The sequence below is a fragment of the Borostomias antarcticus genome (genome assembly GCF_949987555.1).
Source record: "Borostomias antarcticus genome assembly, chromosome: 6".
In the NCBI taxonomy this organism is placed as follows: Eukaryota; Metazoa; Chordata; class Actinopteri; order Stomiiformes; family Stomiidae; genus Borostomias; species Borostomias antarcticus.
Genome location: NC_140239.1, coordinates 7,360,844 through 7,375,021, shown reverse-complemented (window position 1 = coordinate 7,375,021; position 14,178 = coordinate 7,360,844). Strand labels below are relative to the sequence as shown.

Below are 14,178 nucleotides of genomic sequence, written 5' to 3'. Positions count from 1 at the left end.
CTCTAAGACAGACAGGCTAACAGCTATCAGCAGGCTAGCAGAGCTCCCAACGCCAGGCCCTGGGTCAAACAGTATTTGAAATCCATCCCAATACCTCGAGCTGTGCTTGATTGAGCATGACTGGTCTGACTCAACCAATGAAAAGCTCCCAAAAGCACGAACAAGCCCGCCCACTCCCGACAGACTCAAGAAAACGCTCAGATTTCAAACACTCAACCCAGGTATGATCAACACCAACGACGATGACACGGCGAACTATAGTACGTGACGACCCAGTAGTACCCGTGGTAAGTAACCTAACCCCCTCTATGCTAGAACAGCCCGCTACAAATCAGAAAACATCCAGAAGAGAACCGTGTTGGTCATAAAAAAAGAAGGGTCATGCAAAAAACGAGTAGAAAAAGAGAGAATCCACACGGTACAATCACAGAGAGAGAACTAGACAGGCTAACGCCAACAGTCATTGCCTTGATGTCCTTAGTAGCTGTTCCCCAATACAAGTGTGTGTGTGTGTGTGCATGTGTGTGTGTGCACTGCATGCATGTCTGGGTGTGGTGAATGTGTGTGTGTGTGTGCGTACATGGTGTGTGTGTGTGTGTGTGTGTGTGTGTGTGTGTGTGTGTGTGTGTGTGTGTGTGTGTGACGTGACGTGGCTTCACACACGCCTGGCCTCGACTACTAACTGTGGACTGATGCTGACCGTAACAGTGGACACAGCCAGGGTTCTAACTCGTGTCTATTTTCTACAGTTAATAAATTCTCTAAACTATCACATAGTAGGCTGCACAAGTTCTCTGTGATAAAAAAAAAAAAAAAGTCAGAGTAGATAATTCCATAGAAACACAATCATTTAAAGACTTTATAAGTTGTCTAAAACAAAGAAAGACTTGACCTGTTCACTTTGTTTAAATATTCTCTATTCATTATACTGTATATCAATAGATAGTTTATTAGTTGTTACTGAGTAACATAGGCTGTTTGCTTATTATGCGACTCCACAGTAAGGTGTGTGTGTGTGTGTGTGTGTCTGTGTCTGTGTGCGTGTATGTGGTTATTTGTGTGTACAGTATGTGTGTGTGTGTGTGTGTGTGTGTGTGTGTGTGCGTCCTACAGGGAGCATCCTTGGCCAGAGTGACATCTGGAGGCAGAGCTGAAGGGTGGGCCTCAATAGTCAACCGCTACTTCCTCTTCTGGTCTCCTTGTCTTCCCTCCGCCCTTAACTTCGGAGCAGGACAAGGTTAAAGGCGACACGTTGAAACCACTTCAGATCAGCGAACAGCAGGGAAGGGCAGGAGACGAGTAGATAAGGCAGCAGAGACAGTATTGAGACACACCCCATGGGCCTATCCTGGGGTGGGGGGTGGATCGGGGGGGGGGGGGGGGAATCATCAAAGACGCCACGGTTTCCCGTTCTACCCAGAACTACCGCCGCTACGCTGGGGCCGACATCCCTGACGCTTCCTTCTCTACACGTCCCCCCCTCCACCCCACTCCCCGGCCGGGGGCGGGAGGCGGGATGGGGCGGGGCACCCGGGGGGGGGGGGGGGGAGGAGAGGGGCGGTGGCGCGCGTCTCCCCTCTACTGCGCCTCGCCACGTATCAGGTGGAAGAGCGTGACGTTGTACAGCACCTGGTGGCCGTTGTTCCAGGCGTAGAGGGCGCGGTCGCGGGGGTTGTAGTCCAGCATGGACAGGTGGGAGTACCTGTTCTGGAAGGGGATGTCGGTGTACTCGTAGGTGGAGGAGTTGGTGTGGTAGGCGTAGTACACCTTGGTGCCGCCGGAGTAGCCGTTGGTGACGTACAGCGTGCCGCAGATCATGAAGGCCTCGCCGGCGCTCCGCTTGGGGTGGTTGGTGCTCCACGTCTGCACCGTCTGCAGCGTGGCCGGGTTCAGCTTGCTGATGACGATGTTCCCCGCGTTCTGATTGGTGGCGTAGACGGCCCACAGCCCGCCCTCGTCCGCCATCAGGTCGATGTCGGAGTGGCCGCCCCAGGCGTAGTGGTACATGTTGTTGTAGCCGGCGTAGTCCAGCTGGCGCGAGCGGCTGATGACGGACGTCTTGAGGTCGAACTTGATGATGGTGTGGCTCTGGAACTTGTTGAAGTAGATGGAGCCGTTGAAGACCACCTGGCCCGTGCCGGACCACGGGTGCGGCAGGCGGTGCGACGTGAAGTTGTCCGAGTTCATGAAGTCGTACATGGAGCTGTACTCCCGCACGAAGCGGTTGTTGTGGTAGCCGTCCATGTACCACACCTGGGCATGCGTGTGTGTGTGTGTGAGAGAGGGAGAGGGGGGGGGGGGGGGGAAGAGAGAGCAAGAGAGAGAGAGAGAGAGAGAGAGAGAGAGAGAGAGAGGGGAGAGAAAGCAACGCAGGTCAGATCAGAACAGGACTGTCATCAGCTGGCCATATGACTTGGTGACAAACTCATGACAAAAGTCTCAAATTCCTCACGAAAGAAGAGAGCGGCCTGTGCTTTCAGATAAATTAACACACCGTTTCCCAGACTGGGGTGTTACCTCACAGTCTAGCCAGGGGGAGTCGAAATAGGGCAGCCGTCACAGTGAATAAGATTGTAGTGTGCCTGGCAGAAAAAGTGTGTTTGTGTGTGTGTGTGTGTGTGTGTGTGTGTGTGTGCGTGTATGTTACAAACCCTAATGTCCTAGTTTTGTGTGTGTGTGTGTGTGTGTGTGTGCGTATGTGTGTGTGTGTGTGTGTGTGTGTGTGAGTGAGTGTGTGAGTGTGTGAGTGTGTGTGTGTGTGTGTGTGTGTGTGCGTGCATGGGTGTGTGTGTGCGTGCATGGGTGTGTGTGTGCGTTGTACGTACCCTGGTGTCATCCTCCAGTGCCAGAGGGTCCGTCATCCAGGAGCCGAACCTTGACCCCGATGTCTTGATGGTGATTGGCTCACTGATCCCTGTCAGCTTCCCACATGCTGCAACAGCCAAAGACAAAATCTATCAGACTGCCCGGGCCATCTGTATGCGTGTGTGTGTGTGTGTGTGTGTACGTGTGTGTGTGTGTGTGTGTGTTGGTGTGTGTGTGTGCGTAAGTGTGTGGGGGTGAGAGTATGTGCACTCTGTCTGTATGTGCATGTGTGTGTGTGTGTGTGTGTGCGTGTAGTTCCCTCTACAACACTTTGCTTTCAAGCTCATTAATGAATGATCACTCTGAATAATGTAAAGAGCCATTTTGGTTTTCACATGAGTGCCTCCCCAGTGTCTCCCTAACACCACTCTGAACGCCAGCCAGCCATGTCACAACTCTGAGACTGCGCTCAACACAGACACATTCAGATTCTGTGGCTGAACACATCAGGTCACCTCACGCTATGCCATGTCATGTCATGTCATCGCCCCCCCCCCCCCCCCCCCCCCCACCCCCTGGGTGAGCTCCTCCTATTAAAAAAGGGGGGGTCACTCAGCTGCTGCTGACATTAGGCACATCACAAATGGAGGAGGTGACTGGAGAACACTGTGCTGTCAACTGGATGGAAGACCACAATATGTCACGCAGCAGTATGTGACGCCACGTCATGTAAAGTTACACTATGTCACTCTATGTCATGGGACGTGACACTAGTGTGCCCAGTCGTTTCCCTCCCCTTACGTAGCTCATCGTGAGCTCTTCATACAACATGGAGATTATAATAGAGGATAATAATGGAGGATAGTAATCTGTGGGATGTTATAATCCCTGAGATTATTTTTGGTTGATCGTTGTTGCACCAGTTGTAGTCTGGAAATCGACTTAATCTCACAGCTAATTTCTGACGTTAGTCTCACTGGATACATGGAGACATTATATTATTAATGAGATTACATTAGCAACACAGGTGCTATTGATAAAAAATGTATGTAGACGAATCATTAAAAAAAAAAGTAAAAAATCCACAGTTTTTAGAGAGGTGGGGAATAAAAGTATTGCTTTCCCCCCCAAAAAATATTGATTATGAATTTATAATTTAACATTTTTAGACAGGTCCGGAGTGAATGTTGCGTTTATCTCTGTCTGAGATGGCTGTGGTTTGGTTCCTACCTCTAACAAGGCTTGAGAGACAATAGTATTATGACGTTCATACCACACGCTATCTCTGTCGTTAGCGATCAGGAGTCGTAATACTATTGGCTCACAAGCCTTGTTAGAGTTGTTATTTCTTTAAATGATTTGTCTGCATAAAACATTTATCAACAGCACCTTTAATCCTAATCAGCCGACGATCAACCATAATCTGTTGAGGTCTGATTTGAGGGAAGCAGTGCTTGTCTATTAATCTGCCTAATCTGTAACATCAGTAAGAAGTACCTTGTGCCACATGAGAAAGTGAGAGAGTGTGTTTGGTGTTTTGTGACTGTGTGTGTGTGTGTGTGTGTGTGTGTGTGTGTTCTCTGAGCCTACCTAGTTTTTGCATGCAAGCTCTCAGCCTGTTCTCCAGACTAGTGACTCTGGTGTGCAGCTCCTCGTAGTCGTAGCTCCCGACCTCCTGCAGCGTGTTCAGCTCCCCCGTGACGTTCTGCACCTCCTCCTTAAACTGCACAACCAACTGGGCATCCGCCTTGTACTCCTCCAACACTGGGATCAGCGGCCTAATCTCCTCCATTTTGGCTTTTATGGCCTGCAACGTCAGAATAGGCTGGTTCAGTCATATAAACGCAGGACAGCATGATGGTGGTAGAGCGGCTCCTCCCTGTCCCTAACTCTGTCTCTACTCTGTCTCTACTCTGTCTCTACTCTGTCCCTAACAGGTCTCTACTCTGTCCCTAATGGGTCTCTACTCTGTCCCTAATGAGTCTCTACTCTACCTCCTCTCTGTCTCTGTTCTATTCCTACTCTGTCTGTCTGTCCCTACCCAGTCTGTCTGTACTCTGTCTCTGCTCTGTTTGTCCCTACTCTGTCTCTTCCCTTTCCCTGCTCTGTCTGCCTGTCCGTCTGTCTGGGTGGGTGGGTGGGTGGGTGTGGAGTGAGCCTAGCAGCCAACAGAACCAGTCACAGAGGCCCCAGCACACCAGAACTTCTTGGGAAAGCTTTTTATTTCAACCTTCAAGATGCAGGTTACATGCTTCATGTCACATACATCGTCTCCGTGGTTACCAGGTATATGCATCGACAGAACTAATGGAGGTGGGGACGAGACAAGAACCAAGAACAGGAGAGGCCAGGAGGGACATGCAGACAGAGAAGGAGAGAGAGAGAGACACACCGAGGGAGAGAAAAACAGAAAGAGAGAGAGAGGGGAAAAGACAGAGAGAGAGAGAGAGAGAGAGAGAAAGAGAAGGGGGGGGTTCTGAGGGTGAGAGAAGTGCTAGGGTAAATCAAGTGCATGGCGTAATAACAGGGGTCAGAGGTCAAGGGTCAGGGGTGAGACTGGGTTAGCTGTGCCTCTTCAGTCTGCGGCTCTGATTTAACTTCCTAACGTTAGCCCTGCAAGCAAGAAGACGAGACACCGTTGAGTGTTGGGTAACCTAACTCACTCGCCTGTCTAACACACACACATAAGCACACACAGACACACACACAAAAACACTCACTTAAATGGCCTCACCATCATCATGCCCAAGAATGTATGTAGTATATCACTGCACACCCAATGACTGACAAACTGACAAAAAAAATGCATATACTGCAGCAAATCACGTTTCAGTAAAATTGATCATTTAAAATGTTTCAGGTGTCTGTTCACCTTCCTGTCCTCCCGTTGTCCTGCCCCGGCTGTGGAACACAGTTTGACCACCTACGGATACCGTGGCTCCAGTAGAAGCCAGAGAAGGACAGCAGTAGAGCCCGGTAGAGCCCATCCCAGCCCGGTAGAGCCCCTACCTTGTACTGCCTGGCCATGTTCTGCTTGTGGTTCTCCTCCACCTGTCTGAACTTGGTCTCCAGCCCCTTCAGCTGCACCTCCATCCGCTCCACGTACTGCAGGTCCCGCTGCGTCCGCTGGTCCAGCACCTGGATGGACTGGGTCATGTTGTGGACCTGGAGGGACAGTGAAGACAGGACACTCAGAGCAGTAGTGGAGGGCTGGATGTACACATATGGGAAGGGGGGGGGGGAGAGAGAGAGGGGGGCGGCAGGGCTGACAGGACACTTTGGACGAAGGGGGTGTTTAGTTGTTTATGTACTCCGAATTCTGAATCCTCAATAGCTGTTGGTTATACAGCAGTTGTGCTCTTCCTGGGGTCACCATGGGGGTATATGCTGGATATTGTATATACTGTACATACCCCTGTGGTGAACCCACCTGACCCACCTACCTCTCTGTCTGTCTGTCTGTCTGTCTGTCTGTCACAGTCACTGAGTAAATGTGTATATGTGTGTGTATATATATACACACACACATTATATATATATACATACTGTATATATTGTTACTTAATGCCAGTTATATATACATATGTTTATATATCCAATGTATATATATATGCATATTTACTCAACGCCTGTGGCTTGTGGTGTTCAGTAACAGGTAATACTAGTGAAAGGGCCGAACGGTGAAACCAGGTTGCTGTGGAGACGTTGGGGGGGGGCGTTACCTTCTCCAGTAGCTGCCGTAGCTGTTTGGTCCGGGCGTCCCGCGAGCACATGGTCTGTTGCGGCGCCACCACCGTACAGACACAACGCCCCTCCGTGTCCTGGGCGGAGCTGTACACCTGCCACGAGTCCTCGGGATTGGCTGGCAGCACCTGGAGCACGACGACAGGCGGGTAGGCGGGTCAGCAAAATACACTGGTACGGTACAAGGTCAGACAAATACACTGGTACGGTACAAGGTCAGACAAATACACTGGTACGGTACAAGGTCAGACAAATACACTGGTACGGTACAAGGTCAGACAAATATACTGGTACGGTACAAGGTCAGACAGGGAGGAGTAAGCAGACAGGCAAATAGACAGACAGACTGGTAGGCTGACAGACAAGCAGGCAGGTAAACAGACAGACAGACAGACAGACTGGTAGTCAGACAGACAAGCAGGCAGGTAAGCAGAGAGACAGATAACCAGACAGACAGACAGACTGGTAGTCAGACAGACTGGTAGGACTAGAGAGACTGAATAATTTCTATTGAATGATGAGGTAGCAGGCTGTCAGAGAGTTGTGAGATTATTAAAAAATTGATGCTGAATCTGCCTCTGATTGGGTAGATGGAGGTTTGGAAAGGCTGCCAGCTGGAACCAGAACCCCCCATCCCACTGGGGATTATGTAACCAGAAACTAACTCCAAGATGACGCTGCCTGCTGACGTTAACCCCCATCTGGGGTATAGAACCTTGCCATTCGTCCACCTTAATCTGGAATAATCTGATAGATTATGGACCAGAACAGACAGAAGGCTGGCGAAAGGACACTTTATCTATCTGCACGCAAATATTTATACACTGAATAAAGTCTGTTGTTATGATGAACTCATCATCTATTAATTGAGTTTTAATCTGGACCTCAAGCAAGAGAGTGGAGAGGTCTGGGTAACATAGATCTTAACGTTTAACATAGTTAGGTCTAAGACCTGTTTTGCTGTAGAACCATACAACTTCCAACACCAGCGCAGTCATGAGTCCAGGTACTGAGGCTTAGTCTGACCTCTGGAGTAGCAATACTCTAGCCTGGAAAACACACTCATCGCACTACTTTTTGTTTTGTGAGAGTCTGGCTTCCAGGCTAGCAATACTCCAATCCATTTTCCATGAAACACAGAACAGAGAGAGGAGTGGCCTAACATCCTCCACTATACTGTGTAGCGCATTGTGTTGCCTCAGTGTATTAAATGTGCTATATAAATAAAGTTTGATTTGATTTACTAGAAACCAATGAATCAACAGAGGTCAGAAATAGTAGAAACATGAATGAATGAATGAATGAATGAATGAATGAATGAATGAATGAATGAATGAATGAACCAATCAATCAGTCAAAATAGTAGAAACCCATTTAGCAATATGGCCCCTGTGCTGTTTGATTTTTAATAATAAACCCTCAATAGCCTACTAGCTTACAGTTTTGTTGAGAAAAATATCTCCTAATGTCTATTGATGGACATGCATCATTCTCTTATCATCACTATCAAGTTTTAATAGCCTACTAATTATCTTAGCTGCCCACTGCTGATTCGATCTTTTTTCTTCTTTTTTTTACCACGAACTATGTCAGACCCACGTGTAAGGATTATCCTCAGAGTCAGCACTATTAACTTAATGTTATTACTATTCATTACGCATCAGCCGTCTGTCACTCACTCCGGTGATCCGGTCGGGTATCCCCGGTAGCGCCACCGAGAGCTTGGTGATGTTGAGTCCCACCCCAGGCCCGGCAGGGTTTGCGACATCCAGTTGGAGATCATAGCCATGGTGCTGAGCACCACTCCAATCTTCAGCATCGGCACCGACATCTCTGCTGTCTTCCTCGGACCGAAATCCTCATTGCATCCTCTCCGGTGTCGGGCACACCAAGAGATTCACGATGCCGGTCATCTGATGCGCCGACGGGGATGCAACAGCGTTGAGATTCGGACCGGTCATGTTCGGTGGGCCGTTGGAGGTTCCGTTCACCTCAAAATAAGCGGCTGTGATTATGGCAGCTCACTGCGGCTAAAGACAGTGAACCGATCCGCCCGCAAACACAGGGTGATCAGAATGTGACGGGATCCAATCGACTCTCATTTGCTGCGCTTCCCCGCCCCGCCCCGCCCATCACAAACCAGCAGAGACCGAAACACCCCGCTGAGAAGAAGCTACCGTGCTCTACACCGCCCGTGGTGACTATCTATTAAATATTCTATCAAAACTCTTTGATTGATTCTTTAACTTATTTAGCCTACGCACGATTCAAAACCAAGAGAGCAGCGGGCAGTTTTCACGGTGGGTTGGAAATAACAGCAAAATAATAACCAGACCTGCATTGTCTCACATCTTTTCAGAAATTAATGCTTTCACAGATAGTTTGGCCAAATAGGCGTTGTTTACGTCTCGATTTTAAATAAGGCTGTTTTACACACACACGCACGCACGCACGCACACGCACACACTCTCATTGTGTAGCCTGGGCTACATCACCCACGTCAGTATTAAAGGCGATAGCGCCATCTAGTTGCTCCATACTGTATTACACATCATGCAGGCTATGCTTCCAGAACAAAAATGTCTATTTATAGTGCCTTTTCGTGAATAGAGACGCATCAGTTCTGTATGGCACGCACGACATCCGAGGAGGAGGTCTGCGTTCTGCTGCACTTAAATGATGTATGCATACCCGGCATGCACATTAATAAACAACAGGCCTAGAGGCATGTCATAAGTAGCCTAATAAGTGTACAGATCATTCCCATCCGGGTAAAACGATGCAGTGTGCTCCTCTAACTCATCCACGCCTGAGTGAGTTCAATCCAAATGGAATTATGGAATACTATTCCCTCCGCCTGCGAGCTGTAGATGGTACCTTATTGGCTTAGACGGGTAGCCTTTATTATTCAGTTCAGTGGAGGGAGCACTAAGCGAATGGAGCCTAGTGGCCAGGAGAGGGCGCTGTGGGACTGAGAATCGTACGAGTGTGACTGACATTGAGAGGGTTCTAATGCACCTTTCCAAAATGCATGAAAAATCGTAAAATATGTGTGAAATGGAAAAGATGATAGAAAGGAGGGAGCGAGAGGGAGCGCTGGAATGCTATGGTGTTAGTAGGGTAGCCTACAAATTAATTTATTAATTCTAGTTACACAAAAAAACAGCTTGGTTGGACGACAATGATGTTATGAAATTGATTACCATTGGCTCCATTTCAATAATTTATTATTGACAATTGTTATCAATCATTAAACGCCTTGCCTGTTCAAATGTATTTGCTTTTAATTGATTTAAAAAAAAAAGTTGTTTATTGTCTCTCAAAGTAACCCAGACCAGATCCAGAGTGGATCTATGCAGTAGGCAGGGAACCTCCCACCGTGTCCCTAAACCCTTTCAGGTTTTCTGTTGTGCATTTTAAGGAAATCAACATGACATATTCTGGATATATTCAGGTGGAGTTAGGCCTATGCGTATCATTGTACATCAATAGATTACAGTAACACTATCAATCAAGACACTTCCACTGCAATGATGTAGCCTACTGTAAAGGCAGTAGGCTATGGTAGTGATTTAGGCTCCCCACTGTTTGACAGGTAGAGGAGAATGCCTATAGGAGTTTTCTATTTGACAGGTATAGAGAACAATGGCTATAGAAGAGGGAAAGTGTACCATACAGCTATAGCTACAGTTACGGGCTGTGGCTACTACAGCATTCGCGCCCCTCATTACAGCCCAGAGGACGAGTAGCCTACCTGTCGTCTATCTATCTCCCTATCATCATACTCCTTGTAGCTGCGCTCCAGTCGCGACATAGTCCTCCAGATACTGCTAATCAGTGGGATAACACGCCACTCGGGGGGGAGGGTTGAATAGCGGTAAAATGGCGTTTATAGACCTACTTGGGTGAGTTCGGTGCCCATCAGCACGAGGAGGCAGAGAGTCAGGAGCTTGCTCGTCGGTTGCATCTCTGTCCTCCGGTAGCACCCGGTCCGGTGCTCTCACATAGGCTTCAGTTTGTCTTTATTTTCCACGCAGAAATCTGCTCTCCTCCCGTCTCCTCTCCGTCTTTGTGATCTTCTTCGCGGCGCTTGGCAGAAAAAAAAACATAAAAGGTAAATAAACTGATGTGAGAAGCCGTCGTCAGCGCATCTTCACCGGAGAACCTTCCTCCCTCCGCTCTGCCGCTCAGACTCAGCCGCCTCTGATGCGGACCGCGATCACGGGAAACATGAAGCGGTCCTCAACACCTGCTCCCACTACGGTCAGAAGTTGGCACCGTTAAACAAGGGCTGGGCGGCGCGAGGTAGATTTCTTGGAACTGGCGGAGCACCGGAGCTGTCCGTGGGCTGGAACCGGATGCTGAGAGGAGGAACGGGCGTGAGACCGACACCTCGAGCAGAAGGATGGAGCGGGGCGGGGCGGGCAGCTGAAGGAGGAGATTAGGGTGCCGGGGAGAGAGAAAGGGCGCGCGTTGAGTGTTTTGTAAACATGTAAACATCTTGTCAAAGAATCCTGTTCATTGGTTTTAGGGTTGGTTGTTGTGCGAGTCGGTCTTTCTCTCTGACTCTCTCTTTTCAATTTTTCAATTCAATTCAAAGGGCTTTATTGGCATGGGAAACGTTTACACTGCCAAAGCAAACACCACAAAAAGTCACAAAAATGTCAAAATAAAAATGTAAATACAAAAAGGTGAATTGAGTGAATACGTGTAATATTTAAATTTAATGTATTTGAATGGTAACTTTTGAGTTTGTAGGCTATGTAGAGTGTGCTCTGTAGCCTACAGTGATCAGTGCGGTGTGCAGGGATACAGATTGACAGTCTTTCCGGTGGTCGTGTTCCATTGGATGTCCATTTCCTGTCGCAACTGCTCACAAATCTGACTACAGTAATGTGTTTGCATTGCTGTATTTCCCCCAGCAGATATGGGAGTTTAAAAAAAAAAAAATCATAAATCAAGTTTTAAATTTTTTGGGGGGGTGTTTGTAATCTGTGGGTGTTTGTAATCTGTGAGAAGTGTATCTCCGATCAATCAATCAAAGCTTTATTTATATAGCGCATTTCATACCCAGAGGCAACACAATGCGCTTTATTTAATTGCGCTGATGTCCTGGTACAGCTGGTAGGCAGTTAAAGTGAACCTCTTTTTGTGTGCATTGGGCGCACAGTCTGTCTTCTCCCGGGTCTCTCGATGGTGAGGCTGTGCTCTCTCTCTATTCCTCTCTCTGGGTCTCTCTTTGTCTTTCTCTCAATTTCAATTCAATTCAAAGCACCCCCCCCCCCCCCCCCCACACACACACACACACAATTTTAACTCTATGTCCAGATAGAGAAAATTACATACAGGGACACAAATACAAAAATTGCAATCAATACACAACCACAATTCATGGACCATAACTTTCTGTTTCACACATCTTTCAAGGGCATAAGTAGCAGCATCTCCACCATATATGACGGCTGCCAACGACAGCAGAGACAGAGCAGAACTTAGCAAGGCATATAGCCCTCTGTTTGGGCATTCCCAGCTGTTGCAACTCTCTGCCAAATGAACACAAGTAGTCTGCACCTGTACCCTCGCTCTGAGATGGTATTCAGGAGAGGTTGGTACTTAATGACCTTGGTCATGAAGGCTTCCTTTAGGCTAGGGTCAAATGTGCAGGCGACCTCCAGAATAAACACCTCTCTGGGCGCTTCACTAACAACAACAACATCTGGTGTATCAGCAGACAGATGTGTAAAAGTGTCTGGGTTACTGCAGAGATGGAACATGGTGGGACTGACACAGGAATGTTTGTACATTCTCACTGAGGTTGTTAAATGAGATGTCCTGTACTCTCAAGTCCACTATTCTGTCATGACGTGCTACAGTATGTACATTCCTTTGTAGGCATAACAGCCATTCAAGATGTGTGACATTGACTCAGGGATCTGTTCACCCAGATAGCAAGCGGATCTGGGCCATATACAGGCCAGATCTGGCCCTTGTGGCTTAGTTCCGGCCCATATATGGCTCAGAATCATTACACATCCGCTTGCTATCTGGGCAGTGGTGTGATGCAAACAATGAGGAGCCTGAGTAGGAAAGCAGATAGAAGGTTGAGTCTGGTGGGAAGGACTTGCAGTCCAGCTTTTACTGTGAATGGGACAATGTCCTCACTGAGCACGTTCTTGAAGAATGAGTGAGAGACAGAGTGATCAGCAGAGGGAAGACGCGCACACACACACACACACACACACACACATGCACGCGCACACACACACACACACACACACACACACTCACACACATACACACACATTATTATCCAACTGTTCTCCCCCAGGATCAATACCCTAAAATCAGGTTGTTCTAGTGCAGTTTTCATATGGAATCAACGCACGAAGGATCAGACTGTCTCTCTGCTGTTGTCCTGCTGGGAGGGGATCAATGTCCCCCAGGCTCCTGCTGGGGCCCTCCATCTCCACCTCTACTCCCTGGGCCGCCTGTAAATCACCACACACACACACACACACACACACACACACACACACACACACACACACACACACACACACGTACACACACATCCACACACTGGACATATAGGCTATTGGACTGGAATACTGTGTTGATTTCCACCTGATGTGATTTGAGGTTAGAACCCCCTGTAGTGTTAAACCCACTGTCTGGGCTGACGGAATTGCTTCAGAGAAAAATCATACGTTAGAGACGCCTCAAAGTGCTCAGAAGGAACCCAGGACATTCATTTTCCTTTCGCTAGAAAAATCAAAGGCCTTGTGATGGAGGGCGTGTCGAATAAAAGGGCTGTTTTGTTCCTCTGCTCTCCCCTGGGAGACTCACCATCTCTCTGAATGGATCATTACTCAGCATCACACAGTCATTTAGACTATTGTGCATTTCTTTCAGGCCCTGGACAGAGCTGCTGCCGTCTCTCTCTCTCTCTCTCTCGCTCTCTCTCTCTCTCTCTCTCTCTCTCTCTCTCGCTCTCTCAGAGTCTGACTGTCTTTCTCTCTGACTCTTTTTCTCTCTGAGTCTGTCTTCCTCTCTCTGGGTCTCTCTCTCTTGTGTTAACTCAAAATTGGCACAGCAATATAAATGTATACACTTGTTAGTGTGTTAAACTCTGCTCCTCCAACAGCTTTCAGCACCTGGTCTAGTGGACAGCGCCTGAGTGCAAACGTGCCAAAGTTGAATTATACTTAAAGGCTTACAGCTGTGTGGAATGATGAAAAAGGCCGAGCAATTGGATGGTGAACAGCCAAGATTCTCAGTTGAATGTCTGATTTTCAGTTGAACTAATCTCCTCTCCTCCCCTCGCTCCCCTCTCCTCCCCTCTCTCTCCTCTCCTCTTATTTCCTCTCCTCCCCTCTCTCTCTCCTCTCATCCACCCCCCTCCCCTTACTCTGAGCAGGTAGAGCACAGACAGACTGAAAGGTCAAAGCCACCTCCTGCTCTATATAAATTATCCAGCTCTTTAGGTCTCCCATGCTGTAACGGGGCTGCTGTGTTTCTGCTGAGTCAGAATAAAGCACACCTGGGCGGCACATCATCCTGACAGGCACAGGCACTGTGACATCACACCTCCTCAGGCCTCTGGTTGGCCGGGAACATGTGAAAGATAGC

General features: G+C 48.2%; 1 pseudogene across 1 annotated transcript; it reads right to left on the bottom strand.

Moving 5' to 3' along the window:
* Positions 1 to 1,578: 1,578 nt before the first annotated feature.
* Positions 1,579 to 8,380, bottom strand: LOC311310241 (noelin-like; annotated as a pseudogene). Its single transcript has 6 exons — positions 8,229 to 8,380; positions 6,528 to 6,677; positions 5,815 to 5,970; positions 4,396 to 4,612; positions 2,826 to 2,932; positions 1,579 to 2,253 (listed from the first exon to the last, which is right to left on the bottom strand). The product of its transcript is annotated as a noelin-like (transcript).
* Positions 8,381 to 14,178: the final 5,798 nt, after the last annotated feature.